The sequence below is a fragment of the Triticum dicoccoides genome, chromosome 7B (genome assembly GCF_002162155.2).
Source record: "Triticum dicoccoides isolate Atlit2015 ecotype Zavitan chromosome 7B, WEW_v2.0, whole genome shotgun sequence".
NCBI classification, from domain to species: Eukaryota; Viridiplantae; Streptophyta; class Magnoliopsida; order Poales; family Poaceae; genus Triticum; species Triticum dicoccoides.
The window spans coordinates 431860892-431869198 of NC_041393.1; the positions used below are offsets into that span (position 1 = coordinate 431860892).

Sequence of the window (8307 nt, forward strand, 5' to 3'; positions counted from 1 at the left end):
CCGTAGGAGGTCCGTTTCGTCCGTTTTGCGGTACGCACACCCCTCCCGATCAACAGGACCCCTGTTTCGATGGTAGGAGGTCCGTTTCCTTCGTTTTGCGGTACGCCACACCCCTCCCAATCAACAAGACCCCGTTCCGAACATAGGAGGTCCGTTTCCTCCATTGTGCGGTACGCCAGGCCTCGTTTCCATCGCCTGTTCCATCCAAGCCCTCCCGATGAACACGACCATGCATTCTGTTCCGACCCAGCCGGTTGGCTCCCACGTGTTCCGTTGCCTCTCGATGAACACGACGCATTCCGTTGCCACCCCATGAACACGACGCGTTCCGTTGCCTCCCCATGAACACGATGACGATGCTGTTTCTCGTTCCGACCCAGCCATGTACGTATGCGCGAGTAGGCGTTCGAGACCCTGCCCGTATGTATGTACGTGGGCGTATTTTCTTTCTTGCACCCTCGCCGCTGTACGTACATGTACATGCTACGTGCGCGCCTCTACTACGACACGTGCACGCCTCTACTACGACACGTGCGCGCCTCTACATCGACCAGTATGTACATACACGTTCGTGACCAGAATGACAACGCTACATACGCTTCGACCAGGTGGGTCCCGACTGTGAGGTACTTCCTTGCCTGCGAAGATGTAGCTGGTGGGTCCCAGTAGTCAGGGGGCGAATCATTTTTTTTGCCCGGACGCATTTCCTTACGTGCGAAAATGTAGCTAGTGGATCCCAGCAGTTAGGGGGGCGAATTGTTTTTTTTGCCCGGATGCACTTTCTTGCGTGCGAAGGTGTAGCTGGTGGGTCCCAGCAGTCAGGGGGGAAACGTTTTTTTTGTGAAATACGGTGGCCCGTCCGATGGGTCCCCGCTGTCAGGTGGAGAAATAATTATTTTGCGCGTAATAAGGAAGCACTTCCTTGCTGCGGCCGTGGACCCAGCTGTCAACGTCTCCACGCACAGTACTCTTCCGATGGAAGTCGGTCATTGACCACATTGACCACGCCGCGCCGAGAGCACCACAGCAGTGGACGACGGCGAGGCCTAGGAAGGGGACGACACGGAGGCAGGGAAGACTCGGTAGTTGTTTCCCATGTGGAGGGGAGTACGACTGTACAAGGGTTTACTGGTTCGTGTGCCGTCGCCGAAGAATAACAGCAGGTGTGGGTGAGTAGAGGAATGACTAGGCCAGCGATGGGAGTACGGTGGGGCGGTGAGGCCTGCGCGGCAGCACAACCGGCCGCGGGGAGGAGGGAGCAGGCAGTCCCGCCGGCGCTTGTTTGAGCGGCTGGAGTAGGAAGAGCAGAGATTGAAGAAGCACGATGGCCGTTGGATGGACATCCAACAGTCACTGCTTGTGCGTAACCTTTTTTTAGGAAAGCCTCAAATCTGTGGAAAATAGCATACAACCCATCTGCCATTATTTCTAATAATTTACAACCAATTTGCTAATTCTTAAGGTTTTTTGGAGCTCATATTCTTTTTGTTAGCATTACAGCCCATATTGTGGTCATGGTTAAAAAATATACGAAATTTTGCATATTTCGGTGCGGTCCGAACTGTTTTTAATCCCGAAATTTCGACTCACATTCAAACTAATTTTAAAAATAAATGTATATCAATATAAAATCCAACAAATTCTCCATGCATAAAAATTAATGTAATTTAAAATCTTGAAATGAGAAAGAAGATATTTGAAACTAATTGCTGGTTTGATGTGTTTTAAAAATGTACAGCCCATTTCTCATTACTGATGGGCCATTTACTCGGCCAGCCGAATGAAAGATCTCCTCGTCTTGAAAGATTTGCTGCCCAACAGGCCTGACAAAGCGACTTACTTGGCAAATCACAGAAAAACTGGGTTGTGGCCGTGGACCCAGCTGTCAGCCTCTCCACGTAGAGTACTCTTCCGATGGAAGTCATTCCTTGACGACGTTGACCACGCCGCACGGAGAGCACCACGGCGGTGGACGACGGCGAGGCCTAGGAAGGGGACGACGCGGAGCCGGGGAAGACGCGGCAGTGGAAGCCCGCGCAGAGAGGAGTACGAGGGTTCACTAGTTCGGCTGCGGTGTGAGGCTGCCATTACCGCAGGGCCTGGCCAGCGGTGAGAATAGTAGGGGGCGGTGAGGCCTCTGCGGCAGCACAGCCGGCCACGGGAGGCAGGAGCATGTGGCAAGACCGGCGCTGCTTTGGGCGACTGGAGCAAGAAGACCAGAGGTTGAAGAAGCACTACGGCCGTTGGATGGACATCGTACGATCATTGGAGCTAGAATTGTTCATATTGACTAAGTTGACAAAGCCCTTCGTCCCCGTCAACTTAGTAGGCCCACAAGTCAGCCTCCCACCAAGGTGGGTCCCAACTAGCTGGGGGAGTATTCATTTTTTTGTGCATAATAAGGAGGCACTTCCGGTGGGTCCGAGCTGACAGTGGGGGAACGTTTTTTTTCGCGAAATACGGTGGCCCGTTCGGTGGGTCCCAACAGTCAGGGGGAAATGATTTTTTTTGCAAAAATACTGGTGGCCCGTCCGGTGGGTCCCCACTATCAGGTGGAGGAATAATTAATTTCCACGTAATAAGGAGGCACTTCCTTGCGGCTGCCGTCGACCCAGCTGTCAGCCTCTCCACGTACAGTACTCTTCCGATGGAAGTCGGTCGTTGACCACATTGACCACGCCGCGCCGGGAGCACCACGATGGTGGACGACGGCGAGGCCTAGGAAGGGGACAACGCGGAGCCGGGCAAGACGCGACAGTGGATGCCCATGCGGAGAGGAGTACGACCGTTCACTGGTTCGGCTACGGTGTGAGGCTGCCGTCGCCGCAGAATAACAGGGGGTGTGGGTGAGTGGAGGGATGGCCTGGCCATTGGTGGGAGTACTATGGGGGCGGTGAGGCCTCCGCGGTAGCACAGCCGGCCATGGGAGGCAGGAGTAGGCGGCACGACCACCGCTGCTTTGGGTGGCTGGAGCAAGAAGACCAGAGGTTGAAGAAGCACTATGGCCGTTGGATGGACATCATACAGTCACTGGAGTATTGACTAAGTTGACAAAGCCCTCCGTCCCCGTCAACTTAGTAGGCCCACAAGTCAGCCCAACAATATGGTGGGTCCCAGCTAGCAGGGGGGTATTCATTTTTTTGGGCGTAATAAGGAGGCACTTCCTTGCGTGCAAAGATATAGCTGGTGGGTCCCACCTGTCAGCGGGGGGAACGCCTTTTTCACGAAATACAGAGGCCCTTCCTGTGGGTCCTAGCTGTCAGGTGGAGGAATCATTATTTTGCGCGTAATAAGGAGGCATTTCCTTGCATGTGGTCGTGGACCCAGCTGTCAGCCTCTCCACGTACAGTCCACTTCCAATGGATGTCGTTCATTGACCACGTTGACTAGGCCGTGCCGAGAGCACCAGAGCGGTGGACGACGGCAAGGCCTAGGAAGGGAACGACACGAAGCCAGGGAATACTCGGCAGTTGTTTCCCACGCGGAGGAGTACGAGGGTTTACTGGTTCGTCTGCCGTCGCCGAAGAATAACATCATGTGTGGGTGAGTAAAGGGATGGCTAGGCCAGCGATGGGAGTACGGTGGGGCCGTGAGGCCTGCGCCGGCAGCATAGCCGGCCGCGGGAGCAGGGAGCAGGCAGTCCCGCCGGCGCTTGTTTGAGCGGCTGGAGCATGAAGAGCAGAGATTGAAGAAGCACGACAGCCGTTGGATGGACATCCAACAGTCACTGCTCTCGTGTGTTGACTAAGTTGACAGGGCGTTGTGTGTGCGTCAACCTTTTTTTTATGAAAGCGTATGCGTCACCCTGTAGTAGGCGCACAAGTCAACCTCAAATCTGTGGAAAACAGCATAGAACCCATTTGCCATTATCTCTAATAATATACAGCCCATTTGCTTATTCTTAAGAATTTTTTTGGAGCCCATCTTCTTTTTGTTAGCATTACACCCCATATTGTGGCCACGGTTAAAAAGTATACAAAATTTTGCATATTTCGGTGCGGTCAACTATTTTTAATCCAGAAATATCGATTCACATTCAAACTATTTTGAAAAATAATTTATATAAATGTAAAATCCAAATAATTGTCCACGCATAAAAATCAATGGAATTTAAGATCTTATAATGAAAAAAATTGAAACTAATTCCCGGTTTGATGTGTTTTAAAAATGTACAATCCATTTCTGGGCAAACCGAATGAAACTCTCCTCGTCTTGAAAGATTTGCAGCCCAGCAGGGCCGATAAAGCAAGTAGGCCTTGTTTGGGTATTTCTTAAAAAAAAGAACTGGGCTAGCCATTTTCAGAAGAAAAAAACACAACTGGGCTCATGATGTGGTAAACATAAATAAAACCCTGGCTAGACGGGTCACAGCCCCCGCACAGCCCAGTTGTTACCCTGATCCGTCGCTAAAACTAGTATAAATAACAACTGCTTGTTCCTCAAAAAAAAAAACTGCGCGACTTGCTGGGTCCCTGGTGTCAGCCGCTCGTGGTGTAATTCTCTCGTTATTGACTACGTTGACAATGGCGTGAGCCGCAGATGTCCAACCATTAGGAGGAAGCATATTTTTGGGCTTGTACTATAGAGGCACTTGCTTGCGTACTGCCATGACGCTGGTGGGTCCCTACTGTCATCCTCTCCACGTACAGTCATCTCCTTTTTCCTCTTAGTTGTTGACGACGTTGACAACGCAAGAGGGCGGCGCACCACGCACGACGAGCGAACCAAGGACGCAAGGCGGAGGACGGCAGCGAGGCGGAGGACAGAACGAACAGGAGCCGTTGAAGATGCGCCGGTCCAGTCGCAGGCGGAGGGGAGTACGAGGGTTCACTGGTTCGGGCGAGGGTGCGTGTTGGGGCTGACGTCACCGAAGAATAACATGACGTGTGGGGGAATAGAGGGAGGGACTGGCCAATGTTGGAGGGTACGTACGGATGGGCGGCGGAGGCGCAGCCAGCCATGGGAGGCGGGAGCAGGAGGAGCCGACGGGGTGGTTTGGTTTGGGCGGCTGGAGGAAGAAGAAGACAAGAGATAGAAGATACACGACAGATGTTGGATGTCAATCCAACGGCTGGTAGGCAGAATTGTTTGTTAACTGGCTAGTAAGTCGACACCACCTTGGATAGGCTATTTCCTCGCGGGTCCCAAATGTCAGAATCCAAATCTGTCATGGTCATGCAGCCTTTCCTATGAAAATTTACAGCCCATTTGATGTGCTAGTTCGAAATAAGTTCGTGGGTGCTGGTGGGGGCTAATCACTTGGCTTCTGTAATGCACAGTGAGCTCAAGCAGCCGGCGAGAGTGATGTTATTTCCCTTGGTTGGGATTTGTTACAATATTTCACTCTAAACTAAACGAATGGCAAGCCATTTTCCTTGTTTCAAAGAAAATATGACAGTCACAGCCGAGTTGAAAAGGGCAGGAACAACTAACTCCAGCTTACAAACTGTACAAAAGCACGAGGGTTAATTGTTCATCAGGTTTACAAAAAAACCCAGATTGAAAAGGGCAACAACATCTAACTCCAGCACTGTTTTTGGCAGTCATAGTCAAATGGATCGGTGAGGTCCATAGAATGAACATCCTGGGTCATAAAATTTACTGGATTATGACCACAATATGTTGTAAATAGAAGCCCGGCATGTTCAGAAGCTCTTTTGCCCACCTGAAACTCCTTTTTTTGCTCTTCGACATACCCATCTGTCAAAACCATGCCGCTGATAAACTTAAGCCTGATGGACAATAGTAACCTTGCATTCAGTAGGAAGAATGTGACAAATCTTGTGTTTGCATGGTTGGCTACCTATCGTTCTAGCGTTATTGTCTTGAATTGAATCTCATGAGAAGTGAGAAAATCCCGATCCTTACGAATCCACCGATTGGTTATAACTTTCTTACCCCGTCCTGTTGCCTAAATAGACATGAAGATTGAAAACAGTTAAGGTCTAAAAGAAGAGTGTCGAAAGAGCAACAACTGAACGGTTAATTCTAGTACACTATATGCGGGCTTCCAGTGTGCATGAAATTATCACCTTTATATACAACTTATCCGGACATAGAAAGCATTGCAGCAAGCCAATAATCTTGTTCAGATCAAAACTATTCATTTGGATATATAAGATCTTGACAGAATCCAGCACCATTGATAGGCCATCCATGGAGAAACTCTTCATTGAGCATAGAACATAATATTAGTACAAAATGTGTACTCCAAGATGATATATAAATTGTGCGCAGAAATTTAAAATGCAGCTTATGGTTACAAGTGTAGATAATAATATAAAGTACCTAAAGAACTATGGAGCCAAACACCATATTGAAATGAGCACAAATATCATGTATTACACCCAAGGTCTCCAGTTTAGGCGCAGAGAGGACGGTTATTTGCAACGGTGAATAACTAGAATCAAGGATCCACCTTTCAAGTGAAGGGGCATCTTGGATGATGAGCTGCCTTCCGTTAAAAGAAATTCCAATTCTTACAAGGTTAGGCGACTTTATTTGGAGACAACCGATTCTAATTGTGAAAACAAGCACCAAGCACTCCAGCGCAGGGCAACTAGAGTGGATGATGCTGTGCAATGAGGCCTCCGATATACGAACCCGCACAAGTGAAAGTTTCTTGAGAAATGGGAGTCAAAGGTTTAGTACCAGATTGTCTGGTAGGTAGCACAACACAAAGGTGGCGGTGTGGAGAGAGGAGGAAAACCGCGAGATGGACATCGGTGCTGAGGGCACAAGTTCATGGCGTTCGGTATGTGGTATGTGATTTCCAGGGGAATAGTAGAACTCAAGCAGCTGTAGGTCTGTGAATTCAGGGGATTTCAGCCAGGCGTCCACCGTGCAGGGCATGCTATGCTTTCTCAGGTAGCATGACGGGATGCAGAGGCTTTGAACGGAGCCCTGGTGGGAGAAGATGCTGGCTCTGGGGATTTCAAAATCATTGAAGAGAGATAGCTGACGACAATCGAGATTAAGGGGCACGGAGCGCCATAGAGGGCACCATCGAATTGAGAGGACTTGGGTGCGGCAGAAATCCTTGGTGGGGAGAAGCAAGATGATCTCCCCAAGGACGGCATCGGGGAGATCGCTGATGCGGTCCACCCGAGATTCTACGGGTTCCTGGGATCCGGTGGGGGCGGGGTCGCTGCTTCTCCCCGCGCTGCCGGGTGCGGGATCTACAACAGGCGTCGCCGCTGGCGGGAGCCTCATCTTCTTGGCGCTGGGGTCAGCCGACTCCATTTTCCTCGAGGGCGTCGCGTCGCGCTCACGGATTTGAGCAGAGTAATGAATGACGAGCCTAGTTGTAGTGCGAGCAAAGAAGAAGGGGAGCTAGAGGTTTTCTGTAGGAGTGAGGAAGAAGGGGAGCTGGGGTTTTCCGTAGGAGTGAAGTGAGGAATTTGGGGGTACGAGTGGAGCGAGCTGACGTGAGGTGAGTTGGAGCAAGGAGGAAGAAGAGCACCCAGGTTCTTTGGGGGGGTGTGCTGGGTGTGGGTAGCGCCTCTCATTCAGTAAATATATGGGCTTTTGAACTGATTTTACTATTTACTAGTGTGGATGGGCTGTTTTGTCTTGGGCCCAGAGAAACAATTACTACTAGTACAGTGGAGACACTCTACTACTACCCAGAAAAACAATTACTACCAGTACAGTGGTGACACTCTACCGCTTCTGGCTCCTCCTAGGTCATTGAAATGTCTCCCTTTACTGAATGCCGTTATACTTTTGTTCACCGACATGCGGCGCGTGGGCCCAAATGCCATCCACCAAATTAGAAGGCAGTATGCAGGTGGAGAGTCACCCTGGTCATAGCACGGCAGTAATGAGCCATCGTATCACAAAACCCCACCTCCCTGCAGTCTAAGTTTGACGGATGAAGCAACCATCATTTCACTCTTCGCTGAATCCCCTTCTCCCTCACCATATTCAAGAAAGGCAACACTCGCATCTACCACTGTTCTTCTCTCCCAACGAAGGGAAGGTAAGTGGATCCGTGATGTTGGTATATTTCCGTTCAGAGAAAAAAAATAACTTTTGCAAAGCAGTAACCGATCCTCACTCTCTTTTTTGTTTCATTATCATTGCGATTGTGTTTTTCTTTCAATGGTCTCCTAGTATTCGTCAGTTTCATGATGGACCAAGGACAACCAGGCAAAGATCTGCCGATATTGGAGCAGACGCGGGATGCTGATCCCCACGAGACAGAGAGCTCCAAGAAGATGGAGGTAACCACCGAGCCGACCCCAGATACGCTCACGGCCACTACTGAGATGGTCAAAGCCCCGTTTGAGGTTACAGCCCCCGTGG

The 8307-nt window shown here is 50.2% G+C and overlaps 1 pseudogene; it reads right to left on the minus strand.

The window, feature by feature from the left end:
* The window catches only part of LOC119338964, a 9481-nt pseudogene extending 2929 nt beyond the window's left edge, over positions 1–6552 (minus strand).
* Positions 6553–8307: the final 1755 nt, after the last annotated feature.